Source organism: Salmo salar, chromosome ssa13 (assembly GCF_905237065.1).
Source record: "Salmo salar chromosome ssa13, Ssal_v3.1, whole genome shotgun sequence".
In the NCBI taxonomy this organism is placed as follows: Eukaryota; Metazoa; Chordata; class Actinopteri; order Salmoniformes; family Salmonidae; genus Salmo; species Salmo salar.
The window spans coordinates 6629187-6644440 of NC_059454.1; positions in this window are offsets into that span (position 1 = coordinate 6629187).

Consider the following 15254-nt stretch of genomic DNA (forward strand, 5'->3'; position numbering starts at 1 on the left):
ACCACCATGCTTCACCATAGGGATGGTGCCAGGTTTCCTCCAGACGTGACGCTTTGCATTCAGGCCAGAGTTCAATCTTGGTTTTATCTGACCAGAGAATCTTGTTTCTCATGGTCTGAGAGTCTTTAGGTGTTTTTTGGCAAACTCCAAGTGGGCTGTCATATGCCTTTTACTGAGGAGTGGCTTCCGTCTGGCCACTGTACCATAAAGGCCCGATTGGTGGAGTGCTGCAGAGATGGTTGTCCTTCTGGAAGGTTCTCCCATCTCCACAGAGGAACTCTGGAGCTCTGTCAGAGTGACCATCGGGGCCTCAGGAACTCATTACGATATCTCGGTGCATTCATTTTTCCATCAATAAAATGCAATTGTGTTTGTTGTCTGTAGCTTATGCTTGCCCATATCACAATGTTGACTTCAGCAAACCGCTCACCTACACGACGCCATGCAGCTGTCTGCCAGTTGAAAGCGTGATTCATCTGTGAAGAGCACACTTCTCCAGTGTGCCAGTGGCCATCGAAGGTGAGCATTTGCCCACTGAACTCAGTTATGAATCCAAACTGTAGTCAGGTCAAGACCCTGGTGAGGATGATGAGCACGCAGATGAGCTTCACTGAGACATTTTTTGTTGTTGAGACATTTGAACAAGCTCACAGTTTTCATCAGCTGTCCGGGTGGCTGGTCTTAGAGGATCCCGCAGGTGAAGAATTCATTGGTCTCATTCCCCACACAAGTCTTTAAATGTTGTTACACCCTTTGGAGATTGGGTCTTGGTGGTCAGGTTACTCTGTAAATTTGGTATCGTTTGATTGGTCAATGGTTTTGGGTTGAAAAGTTACAACTTCAGATGTCATCCTGTATTTATCCTGTATTTATTCTTATGAAAAGGCCTTTTGTTCTTATCCTGTATTTAGTCCTTTAAGAAAGCACTGCTTATGCGTTGTTCTGTAAGTTAACCTTAGGCTCTGTGCTTGGAATAATGCCCTGTAATGCTTGTTAATGATTTTAATCTTAATCTTAATCTTTCTGCCTTGTATGTGAATCTATTCATTGTACGATTCTAATTGAATATCTGCCTTTGATATAGACAATTCTCAGACCATTTAAAAAAAAAAAATATTATGATTATTTTTTACCCCCCAAAATCTTGTCTCAACGCTGCACCTCCCCAACGTGCTCGGGAGGCGAAAGTCGAATCACGCGGCCTCTGAAAAATGATCTGTCAAACCGCGCTTCTTAACACCCTCCCACTTAACCCGGAAGCACCAATGTGTTGGAGGAAACACTGCTCAACTGACAACTGAGGTCAGCCTGCTGGCACCCAGCCCACCACAACGAGTCTCTTGGGCACGATCAGCCAAGTACAGCCCCCTCTGGCCAAACTCTCCCCTAACCCAGACGATGCTGGACCAATTGTGCGCCACCCCATGGCACTCCTGATCACAGCCGGTTGTGATACAGCCTGGGATTGAATCCAGGTCTGTATTGACGCCTCTAGAACTGTGATGCTGTGCATTAGACCGTAGCGCCACTTGGGAGGCCCTAGACCAATTCTTGCAAATCAACTCATTGCCTAATGCTTGCTTGTATATTTAAATTATCTTTATGGAGCCAGATAAACATTTGAATTGTCTAATTGGTTAGTCATATTACGAGTCACGTGATGTATATATAATATACTGTATATACATATATCAAATATTACTGGCCACTACATATCAGTTGAGAAGCCTTTTTGTCCTAGACTTGGCACTCCGGTACCGCTTGCCATGCGGTAGTAGAGAGAACAGTCTATGATTTTTAGATCCTTCCTCTGACACCGCCTGGTGTAGAGGTCCTGGATGGCAGGGAGCTTGGACCCAGTGATGTACTGGGCCGTACGTACTACCCTCTGTAGCGCCTTGCGGTCGGATGCCAAGCAGTTGCTATACCAGGCGGTGATGCAGCCTGTCAAGATGCTCTCAATGATGCAGCTGTAGAACCTTTTGAGGATCTGAAGGCCCAAGTCAAATCTTTTCAGCCTCCTGAGGGGGAAAAGGCCTCGTCGTGCCTTCCTCGCCACTGTGTTGGTGTGTGTGGACCATGTTAATTCCTTAGTGATGTGGACACCGCTGAACTTGAAGCTCACAATCCGCTCCATTAAAGCCCCGTCGATGTGGGGGTGTGCTCAGCCCTCCATTTCCTGTAGTACATGATCAGATCCTTTGTCTTGCTGACATTGAGGGAGAGGTTGTTGTCCTGGCACCACACTGCCAGGTCTCTGACCTCCTCCCTATAGGCTGCCTCATCATCTACCTGACCCTGTCTGTAATACATACATGTTTCAAGCAGATCACCATAGTCCCTGTGCCCAAGAACAACCAGGTAACCTGCCTAAATGTCTTTCACCCCATAGCACTCACATCTGTAGCCATGAAATTATTTAGAATATTGAGTTTGTATTCTGGAGGGAGTAATTGAATGGGTGGACACACTCTGAGTCCTAGACAGTGTCAGCGGTTACGTGGGTGACATACTGCCACTTGCACTGGAGGTAGACAACTCATAGTGGTAGTTTAGAGTTGGAGGTAGGGGCGTATATAAGAGGCCCGTGGATGCTGAGAGTGAAGGAGGAGGGATGGAGGGAGGTGGGAATGGAGGGATTGAAGTGCTTTGGGGAGAATGGATGTGTGTGGGCGTTGCACAGATCTTTGCTGGAGTCTTTTGAACAGCATGAAAGATGGAGAGAGGCTGAGAGACAGGAGGGGGAGAGGGAGGAGGGGAAAGAGAGAGGAGGGGGAGAGGGACGAGGGGAAAGAGAGAGAGGAGGGGGAGAGGGACGAGGGGCAAGAGAGACAGGAGGGGGAGAGGGACGAGGGGAAAGAGAGACAGGAGGGGGAGAGGGACGAGGGGAAAGAGAGACAGGAGGGGGAGAGGGACGAGGGGAAAGAGAGACAGGAGGGGGAGAGGGACGAGGGGAAAGAGAGAGAGGAGGGGGAGAGGGACGAGGGGAAAGAGAGACAGGAGGGGGAGTGGGACGAGGGGAAAGAGAGACAGGAGGGGGAGAGGGACGAGGGGAAAGAGAGACAGGAGGGGAGAGGGACGAGGGGAAAGAGAGACAGGAGGGGGAGAGGGACGAGGGGAAAGAGAGACAGGAGGGGGAGAGGGACGAGGGGAATGAGAGAGAGTGGGGGAGAGGGACAAAGGGAATGAGTGAGAGGAGGGGGATAGGGACGAGGGGAATGAGAGAGAGGGGGGAAAGGGACGAGGGGAAAGAGAGAGGAGGGGGAGAGGGATGAGGGGAAAGAGAGAGGGGGGAGAGGGACGAAGGGAAAGAGAGACAGGAGGGGGAGGGGGAGAGAGAGTGAGAGAGAGAGGAGGAGTAGATAGAGATGGAGATATAAGGGAGAGAGAGAGAAAGAGAGAACAAACAGAGATGTGAGATGTGGAAGAGGGACATGTACAATCTTTCACAGCAGCCAGACAGGAAACACAGATAACCAAACGAAATAATCCATTAAACCAGATAACTCCGTTTCGTTAACACTAGAAGAGCCGTGTCATTTTGACTCAATATGAATTTAAAACTAAAATAGTCACCTTGACTTTTCCTAAATAAGTCTATTTGACATGTTATAAGAATTTCGATATCACAAACATAATTAGTTATAATTTATAATCAGCTTTAAGAGGACGTTGTTTCTTCTTCAAAAAGTGACGAAGAAAAGAATTTATATCCTACAGAGTCACATGCAGGTATGACGTTTTGATCTTCGATATAGTATTCTGAGGTTTCCAAAACCTTTACCATAACTCTCAAAATGGAAGAGATGAGCTCTATTTCAAAATATCACTTTTCCCAAGAATCAAAATCAAATCAAATTATATTGGTCAGAAACACATAGTTAGCAGATGTTATTGGCGGGTGTCATTGGCGAAAATCTGATATCAACTTTGGAGGGGACAATTACATGAAATTTTCTCAAGAGCAATTCCTGAGGGGGACACCAAAAGTAGTGCTGTAACACATAGCCTACATTGTAATATGGTAAATGTATATTGAGGAACCAAAGAAATAAGGTGTTTGCCGTACTCCTAACTACCGGTACCCAAAACTACACAACTAATCACAACAGCAATACCATTGCCTTTAACAAATCTTAGTTCAGTCACCAGTTTAAGTTGAGAGTGGGGGGTATCCATGGCATTTTCCAATTATGTTCCTATTTTACAAGTAAAAAAAATTGAGAACCTTTCATAATGTTGCCAAACAAAGACTCAACAAACTTACCTGAGACTCCCTGTCTCTGCCAGTCTGTCCCTGCATATCTGTCCCCAACTCTGCTGTCTGTGTGCCATCTGTTGCATGCTCTGCCTAATGACATCATTGTGAAACATTTCCATTAGAATTTCATTTCTTTCTTATGAACATTTTATCAACTAGTCTTTGAGATATTAGGCTACTAGGTTTCTTACTATGCATTTTGGTGTATTGAAAAATACTCTGATGTCCGTCTTTTATTTTTCTGACATTTTTCTACCTGGCTGTCTGGCTGGCTACACACACAGTGTGTAGGTTATTTACAGTAGGAGATGGGCTTCTATCATCTTCAATCATTCTATTTGGGCTTCGATCTAAAAGGTAGCTAGCAAATGTGAAACGGATTAAAATGACAAGAGTTGACAGCTGTATGAGTTCACCATTTACACAACATATGCTGCAACCTTTGGTAATTTTAATAGTTTGTTTCATATTGGCTGGCTTCCAACAATAGCTGAATTTGCAAAGCTAGTGAGCACCAATTCCGTTTCAGTGGTGTTTGCTATAATCTTTGCTACCCGGGTTAACCTGTTAGGGCTAGGGGGCAGTATTGACACGGCTAGATAAAAAACGTACCCGATTTAATCTGGTTACTACTCCTGCCCAGTAACTAGAATATGCATATAATTATTGGCTTTGGATAGAAAACACCCTAAAGTTTCTAAAACTGTTTGAATGGTGTCTGTGAGTATAACAGAACTCATATGGCAGGCAAAAACCTGAGAAGATTTCATGCAGGAAGTGGCCTGTCTGACAAGGTGTCGTTGTTCTTGCCTCTGTTTATTGAAGACTGAGGATCTCTGCTATAACGTGACACTTCTTACGGCTCCCATAGGCTCTCAGAAGGCGGCAAAAAGCTGAATCGTGGCTTTGCAGGCTCTGGCTGAAAAAAAGTAGCGCGTTTCGGTAGTGGCTGGTTACAGTACTGTGAGACTCAGGCGCATGCCCGCGTCGACCGAATGCTTTGTTTTCTTTCCTCTGTTTACCTAAACGCAGATTCCCGGTCGGAATATTATCGTTTTTTTACAAGAAAAATGGCATAAAAATTGATTTTAAACAGCGGTTGACATGCTTCGAAGTACGGTAATGGAATATTTAGAATTTTTTTGTCACGAATTGCGCCATGCTCGTGACCCTTATTTACACTTCGGATAGTGTCTTGAACGCACGAACAAAACGCCACTATTTGGATATAACGATGGATTATTTTGGACCAAACCAACATTTGTTATTGAAGTAGCAGTCCTGGGAGTGCATTCTGACGAAGAACATCAAAGGTAATCAAACTTTTGTAATAGTAAATCTGACTTTGGTCAGGGCTAAACTTGGTGGGTGTCTAAATAGCTAGCCGTGATGGCTGGGCTATCTACTGAGAATATTGCAAAATGTGCTTTCACCCGAAAAGCTATTTTAAAATCGGACACCTCGATTGCACAAAGGAGTTCTCTATCTATAATTCTTAAAACAATTGTTATGTTTTTTGTGAACGTTTATCGTGAGTAATTTAGTAAATTCACCGGAGGTTTGCGGGGGTTATGCTAGTTCTGAACGTCACATGCTAATGTAAAAAGCTGTTTTTTGATATAAATATGAACTTGATTGAACAAAACATGCATGTATTGTATAACATAATGTCCTAGGGTTGTCATCTGATGAAGATCATCAAAGGTTAGTGCTGCATTTAGCTGTCTTCTGGGTTTATGTGACATTATATGCTAGCTTGAAAAATGGGTGTCTGAATTATTTCTGGCTTGGGTACTCTGCTTAAATAATCTAATGTTTTGCTTTCGTTGTAAAGCCTTTTTGAAATCGGACAGTGTGGTTAGATTAATACATCTAGACGTTCCGCTAGCGGAACACCTGCTCCAATATCCAATGATAGGCGTGGCGCGAATTACAAATTCCTCAAAAATACAAAAACTTCAATTTTTCAAACATATGACTATTTCACAGCATTTTAAAGACAAGACTCTCCTTTATCTAACCACACTGTCCGATTTCAAAAAGGCATAACAGCGAAAGCAAAACAATAAATTATGTCAGCAGAGTACCAAGCCAGAAATAATCAGACACCCATTTTTCAAGCTAGCATATAATGTCACAAAAACCCAGAAGACAGCTAAATGCAGCACTAACCTTTGATGATCTTCATCAGATGACACACCTAGGACATTATGTTATACAATACATGCATGTTTTGTTCAATCAAGTTCATATTTATATCAAAAAACAGCTTTTACATTAGCATGTGACGTTCAGAACTAGCATACCCCCCGCAAACTTCCGGGGAATTTGCTAACAATTTACTAAATTACTCACGATAAACGTTCACAAAAAGCATAACAATTATTTTAAGAATGATAGATACAGAACTCCTCTATGCACTCGATATGTCCGATTTTAAAATAGCTTTTTGGTGAAAGCACATTTTGCAATATTCAAAGTACATAGCCCAGCCATCACGGGCTAGCTATTTAGACACCCGGCAAGTTTAGCACTCACCAATATCAGATTTACTATTATAAAAGTTTGATTACCTTTTGTTGTCTTCATCAGAATGCACTCCCAGGACTGCTACTTCAATAACAAATGTTGGTTTGGTCCAAAATAATCCATTGTTATATCCGAATAGCGCCGTTTTGTTCGTGCGTCCCAGACACTATCCGAAATGGTAAATCAGGGTCGTGCGCATGGCGCAATTCGTGACAAAAAAATTCTAAATATTCCATTACCGTACTTCGAAGCATGTCAACCGCTGTTTAAAATAAATTTTTATGCAATTTATCTCTTAAAAAAGCCATAATATTCCGACCGGGAATCTCCTTTTCGGCAAACAGAGGAAAAATCACAAAGACAGGGGCGGCCAGGCCACGTTAGAGCAGAGAAGTGTCACGTTAGAGCAGAGATCCTTTGTAAAAGATAGAGATGGCAAAGAAGTTCAAGAAATGGTCAGACAGGCCACTTCCTGTAAAGGAATCTCTCAGGTTTTGACCTGCCATTTGAGTTCTGTTATACTCACAGACACCATTCAAACAGTTTTAGAAACTTTGGAGTGTTTTCTATCCAAAGCCAATAATTATATGCATATTCTAGTTACTGGGCAGGAGTAGTAACCAGATTAAATCGGGTACGTTTTTTATCCAGCCGTGAAAATACTGCCCCCTAGCCATAACAGGTTAACGAGAGTCTTGTCTTTAAAATGCTGTAAAATAGTAATATGTTTGAGAAATTGAAGTAATAGCATTTCTAAGGTATTTGAATAACGCGCCACAGGATTCAACTGGCTGTTGAGTGGGTGGGACGAATTTGTCCCGCCTAGCCCAGAGAGGTTAAATAAAGGTGAAATAAAATAAATAAATAAAAGTTCACTTGCGACAATTTAGCTTTTGCAACGAGACCATTAAATATATTTAAGACAATGGCAGAAGAGAGTGTAGTTCTGTTCAGTTTGGATTTCAGTTTATCGCTAACCTTATCACAGGGACTTTGAAGCACTAATTTACATCATCTGCGTGCTGATTCCATCTTTGACGACGCCACATAAATGGAATAGGTACTAGCTAGCTTAATAGTTCATATTTGCGCGCTAGCTCTGCATATTCAGCTAGTGTGTGTGCGCGATTGACTGGATTAACCTCACGTCAGTTACGTAGCAAGCTAAGGAACTGGCAGTGGATCAAACCATTGTGAGGCAAAGGGTGGGGGGGTTGCAATCTTTTGAAACTTAACGCGCTATTAAGTGTCTATAATCAGCACAATTGATATCATTGCGTATTATTAATATTATTTAAATGACATAGTTATGTTTCAGTGATATATTGGGGGGGACAAATCATATTTTTCCCAGGATGGGGGGGTCGTGTCCCCCCCGTCCCCCCGGGATTTCCGCCCCTGGCGGGTGTAGCGAAATGCTTGTGCTTCTAGCTTCGACAGTGCAGTAAATATCTAACAAGTAATATCTAACAGATTACACAACATACACCCAATACACACAAATCTAAAGTAAAGAATTAAGAGTATATACATATGGACGAGCGATGTCAGAGCGGAACGGACTAAGATACAGTAGAATAGTATAGAAATACAGTATATACATATGAGATGAGTAATGCCAGATATGTAAACATACAGTAGGCAACAGATAGTCTACAGTAACATACATTTATGAAATAATTATGTTATTATTATTTTTTTCGTATTCTAATGTTACCCATGACCTTTATAAAACCTAAAGGGTTATTTACCTGATATGAAATGCATTTATTAGACTGGTAGAATGTTTGAGTCAAAATTACTCTTCGTTGGCTCAAAGGGGTTCCATTGTGTTAAAGCTAACCCTAATTCCGCTATGGATAAGAGGATCTGCTAAATTACAAAAAATAAAATAAAATAAAAATAATTTAGAATCCTTAGTTGTTACCTCATTTATTGATTAAATAATTATCCAAAGCAACTTAAAGTCATGCGTGCATTCATTTTACGTATGGGTGGTCCCGGGAATCAAACCCACTATCCTGGCATTTTAAGAGCCATGCTCTACCAACTAAGCTTCAAAGGACCTCATGGATGGTTAGTCCTTGTATCCATAGCTCTGTCTATGAATTTCAGAGTGGTTACATTTCTCCAGGCCCATAATCTCAGCTTTTTTTTTAACCAAAAACAGAGGTTTATTTATTTATTTATTTATTTAAAATGTATTTAACCAGGTAGGCCGGTTGAGAACAAGTTCTCATTTACAATGGCGACCTGGCCAAGATAAAGCAAAGCAGTTCGACACATACAACATAGAGTTACACATGGAGTAAAACAAACATACAGTCAATAATACAGTTCAAAAATAAGTCTATATACAATGTGAGCAAATGAGGTGAGATAAGGGAGGTAAAGGCAAAAAAGGCCATGGTGGCAAAGTAAATACAATATAGCAAGTAAAACACTGGAATGGTGGATTTGTAGTGGAAGAAAGTGCAAAGTAGAAATATAAATAATGGGGCACAAAGGAGCAAAATAAATAAATAAATAAATACAGTAGGGGAAGAGGTAGTTGTTTCGGCTAAATTATAGATGGCCTATGTACTGGTGCAGTGATCTGTGAGCTGCTCTGACAGCTGGTACTTAAAGCTAGTGAGGGAGATAAGTGTTTCCAGTTTCAGAGATTTTTGTAGTTCGTTCCAGTCATTGGCAGCAGAGAACTGGAAGGAGAGACGGCCAAAGGAGGAATTGGCTTTTGGGGTGACCAGAGAGATATACCTGCTGGAGCGCGTGCTACAGGTGGGTGCTGCTATGGTGACCAGTGAGCTGAGATAAGGGGGGACTTTACCTAGCAGGGTCTTGTAGATGACCTGGAGCCAGTAGGTTTGGCGACGAGTATGAAGCGAGGGCCAGCCAACGAGAGCGTACAGGTCGCAGTGGTGGGTAGTATATGGGGCTTTGGTGACAAAACGGATGCCACTGTGATAGACTGCATCCAGTTTATTGAGTAGAGTGTTGGAGGCTATTTTGTAAATGACATCGCCGAAGTCGAGGATCAGTAATATGGTCAGTTTTACGAGGGTATGTTTTGCAGCATGAGTGAAGGATGCTTTGTTGCGAAATAGGAAGCCAATTCTAGATTTAACTTTGGATTGGAGATGTTTGATGTGAGTCTGGAAGGAGAGCTTACAGTCTAACCAGACACCTAGGTATTTGTAGTTGTCCACATATTCTAAGTAAGAACCGTCCAGAGTAGTGATGCTGGACGGGCGGGCAGGTACGTGCAGCGATTGGTTGAAGAGCATGCACTTAGTTTTACTAGTATTTAAGAGCAGTTGGAGGCCATGGAAGGAGAGTTGTATGGCATTGAAGCTCGTCTGGAGGGTTGTTAACACAGTATCCAAAGAAGGGCCAGAAGTATACAGAATGGTGTCGTCTGCGTAGAGGTGGATCAGAGACTCACCAGGAGCAAGAGCGACATCATTGATGTATACAGAGAAAAGAGTTGGCCCAAGAATTGAACCCTGTGGCACCCCCATAGAGACTACCAGAGGCCCGGACAACAGGCCATCTGATTTGACACATTGAACTCTATCAGAGAAGTTGTTGGTGAACCAGGCGAGGCAATCATTTGAGAAACCAAGGCTATTGAGTCTGCCGATGAGGATGTGGTGATTGACAGAGTCGAAAGCCTTGACCAGGTCAATGAATACGGCAGCACAGTATTGTTTCTTATCGATGGCGGTTATGATATCGTTTAGGACCTTGAGCGTGGCTGAGGTGCACCCATGACCAGCTCTGAAACCAGATTGCATAGCGGAGAAGGTGCGGAGGGATTCGAAATGGTCAGTAATCTGTTTGTTGACTTGGCTTTCGAAGACCTTAGAAAGGCAGGGTAGGATAGATATAGGTCTGTAGCAGTTTGGGTCAAGAGTGTCCCCTCCTTTGAAGAGGGGGATGACAGCAGCTGCTTTCCAATCTTTTGGAATCTCAGATGACACAAAAGAAAGTTTGAACAGGCTAGTAATAGGGGTTGCAACAATTTCGGCAGATAGTTTTAGAAAGAAAGGGTCCAGATTGTCTAACCTGGCTGATTTGTAGGGGTCCAGATTTCGCAGCTTTTTCAGAACATCAGCTGACTGGATTTGGGAGAAGGAGAAATGGGGAAGGCTTGGGCAAGTAGTTGTGGGGGGGTGCAGTGCTGTTGACCGCGGTAGGGGTAGCCAGGTGGAAAGCATGGCCAGCCGTAGAAAAATTCTTATTGAAATTCTCAATTATAGTGGATTTATCGGAGGTGACAGGGTTTCCTATCCTCAGTGCAGTGGGTAGCTGGGAGGAGGTGTTCTTATTCTCCATGGACTTTACAGTGTCCCAGAACTTTTTTGAGTTTGTGTTGCAGGAAGCAAATTTCTGCTTGAAAAAGCTAGCCTTGGCTTTTCGAACTGCCTGTGTATATTGGTTTGTAACTTCCCTGAAAAGTTGATGTAAAAAAGGTGATGTAAATGTTTTGTTATTGTTTTAATTAAGGACTCTACCTTTAAGCCAAACCTCTGTTTAATTGGAATGTATGATAGGGAGGTGGTGATGGATGACTGACGTTTCCCTCTTGTTAAGGGCTTTAGGGCTGAGAATATTAGGCTTGATACCTAACTATATTAGGTGGGCTTTGGTAACAGGAGGCTACGTAACGTTAGACATGAATATTTCAGAAACCTCCTTGGCAGTATTAATTGAGATCAAAAGATACCGTCTGAAAACAGGTGGGATGGATTCCATATGAAACGTTACTATAGCAACCAAACAACAAGAAATATAAAATATTGACGTAAATATGCAACAGGTGCCCCAGGGCCGGCGCCATAATGAATCAGTTGGACGAGCGTTTGATTTCTACAGGCGGGTCTGTGTTTTGTTAATGGGTTTTAAGTTTAGGGAAGCTTACAATTTATCCTACGATTTCTATTTAACTGCGTGCCAGTTCTGATTATTTTTAGATGCGCATTTTCATGGAACAGTTTCATTTCAGTAATAACGTTTTTGTAAAAAAATAAATAAATGTCACGTGGTTATTAATCATAAAAATCTGGTAGATGACTGTAATGCACGCATTAACAGTAATTAATTTAACCAAATGACAGGGATTAACATACATTTACTATGCCTACTGGTTGCATATGTAAAAGGGATTTGATTTAAAAAAAAAATAAACAATCAAAGGGCAAACAATTCAGACAATGAAACAATGAATGTGCAAGAATTAGCAGGGAGACAGGGAACCATTCTGGAGAGCTGATTGGACGGGCTATTTACAGGGGGGCAAGTTTCAATGGGGACGGGGGGGACATGTCCCCACCACATTCTGAAATTGCGTATTTGTCCCCCCCCCCCAGTTTTATCATTGGAATGTGATACAAAATGAGGCAACAGTGTGCTTTAGCACCATGCGGGCGCCTCCGAGCATTCGGGTAGGCTGTTTGGAGTGTTTATCCGACTGGATAATAATAATAAAAAAACATAATTATGTCCCCCCCTTACTTTTAAAACTAAAGTTGTGCCCCTGCTTTTAAGTGACAGTCACAACTCAATAATCAGCTAGGCCTAATACCATGCACAATGTCCAAATTGCTAGCTTCCCAAATAGGCAAAGGCCTATGCACTTGTAATGTTAAACAATCCATAGCTCTTTTTAAAATGAAGCTAATGATCCTCTGTCGCTAAGTCAAGTTCTCTGGTAAAGTATTTTGGTTTGTTTCATTTAGACGGGAGTAATTATGTAATTTTTGGCAAAACATCAATTTATTTTAGGTAAAGGTAGCATCCGAACAGCGCACTGTGCACCCACCAACTTTCCTTTCTAATTTGCAAGTGACTGAAACCAGAGATCTGTATATAACGACGACATGCTCATGTCTCCGTCCTAACAATGCTAGTCGTTGTCCCAAAGGTGTGAATGCAGGCGACAAGCTTAGGTCTGCACATTATACCAATAGAAACGCATTGGGCTTTTCAGGACAGATTTTGGAGAGAGTGAGCCATCTCACTTTGCCTCTTCCTCTTCTGAAACTAGCGAGCATAACAGCGCCCCTCTGTCTTACTATATGTAGCCCGTGTATCTGATGCTGTCTGGCCAGACAAAGTATGACACGCCATTTTCCTCTTGTCCAGACAGCATTAGATACATGGTCTATGCATACAGAGACAGAGGGAAGCTGTTTTGCTCGCTAGAATACTTTATCTGAGATTTATGCGTCCTTCTGTCGGCGCGTCTCAGTCAAATAAATGATCAATATTTAAAATATTTTATTTGGACAGGCAATGCGGTACGGTAGGACGAGCCAGGTCCCCTAAGGCCCTGAGGTGGCCTGTCATCCTGCTGTGATCAGCCCTTTATGTCGGTTTGTGGCCTTGTTATTTCTCAAGAAGAAACGTTATTCAAAAAATACCTTTTTTTTGCTCACGTCCTCGGAATATGTTATCCGTAATTTGACAGCATGTTTCTATGGATAGAAAAGTGATAATTTCAGAGATCAAATGATCAAACAATCAATCTACACATCACAAAAACTCAATTTCAAAACAGAATGTTGATTTAAGATGTTTTGGATTTTTAAAGCTGAAAAATGAAAGGACTTTCCTTTGATATGATGTGAAAGAACCTGAAGAAAAAAAAAAAGATTAAAACTCAGATTTCCCTAATTAAAATGCAAATCATTTTATAACATTTTTGACATGCGTTTTTCTGGATTTTTTTTATGTTATTCTGTCTCTCACTGTTCAAATAAACCTACCATTAAAATTATAGACTGATAATTTCTTTGTCAGTGGACAAACGTACAAAATCAGCAGGGGATCAAATACTTTTTTCCCTCACTGTACATGTTGTGGATATGTAGTGGCATAGTAATGTTATATGTTGTACATGTTGTGGATATGTAGTGTTGTAGTAATGTTATATGATGATGTTGTGGATATGTAGTGGCATAGTAATGTTATATGTTGTACATGTTGTGGATATGTAGTGTTGTAGTAATGTTGTGTTGTACATATTGTGGATATGTAGTGTTGTAGTAATGTTATATGTTGTACATGTTGTGGATATGTAGTGTTGTAGTAATGTTATATGTTGTACATGTTGTGGATATGTAGTGTTGTAGTAATGTTATATGTTGTACATGTTGTGGATATGTAGTGTTGTAGTAATGTTATATGATGATGTTGTGGATATGTAGTGTTGTAGTAATGTTATATGTTGTACATGTTGTGGATATGTAGTGTTGTAGTAATGTTATATGATGATGTTGTGGATATGTAGTGTTGTAGTAATGTTATATGTTGTACATGTTGTGGATATTTAGTGTTGTAGTAATGTTATATGCTGATGTTGTGGATATGTAGTGGCGTAGTAATGTTATATGATGATGTTGTGGATATGTAGTCCTGTTGTATGATGTACTGTGTTGTTATATTTGTTATTAATGTGTTTGGACACCAGCAACAGAAGTTGCTTACTTGATTTCAGCTAATGGGGATCCCTAACAAAATACAATACAATACATTCATGTGGATACAACGGGATGAAATGGATGCAACAGATGAAATGGGAATAATTAAAGTTGTACCTTGTTTCCATTTTATCTTAAGTATTTGCGGCTCATCCAGACCAGGGTTGCACTATTCTGGTAACTTCACCAAAAAACTCCTTATTAGAGGATTTCTGCTTATCACTTTTGCTTCCCGAAAATCTTCCAACCAGGATTTCTGGACAACTAAATTACCGGAATTTTGCAACCCTTATCCTGTCACGTCCTGACCAGTAAAAGGGGTTGTTTGTTATTGTAGGTTGGTCAGGGCGTGGCAGAGGGTGTTTGTTTTGTGTGTTTCGGGGTTTTTGGTGTATGTTCTATATTTTCTATTTCTATGTGTTTATCTGGGTTTTTTATTTCTATGTTGGGGTTTTGGAACAACCTCCAATTAGAGGTAGATGGTTGTTGTTGCCTCTAATTGGAGGCCATATTTAAGTGGGTTAATTTTCTCTTGTGTTTGTGGGTGGTTGTTTCCCTGTATAGTCTGAGCACCTTACGGGACTGTTTTTCGTCGTTTGTTTTGTGTAAGTGTATTTTGGTTTTTCCTTCTAATAAAAAGAAGATGTTCACTATACCTGCTGCAGTTTGGTCCGCTCCCTACAACGACGCTTATGACAGAACCACCCACCAACGAAAGACCAAGCAGCGGAGGAAGGAGCAGCAGGAAAAGTATAGGGAGTCATGGACCTGGGAGGAGATCCTGGATGGGGCAGGACCATGGCACCAGGTTGGGGAGTACCGGCGCCTGAAGGAGGAGCTGGAGGCAGCAAAGGCTGAGCGTCGGAGGTACAAGCCACTATATCCTCCATTTCAGGAGGTGAGGAGGCAGCCCCCCCAAAAATTGGGGGAGGGGCACACGGGGAGTTGGAGTAAGTCAGGCAATAGGCCTGAACCAACTCCTC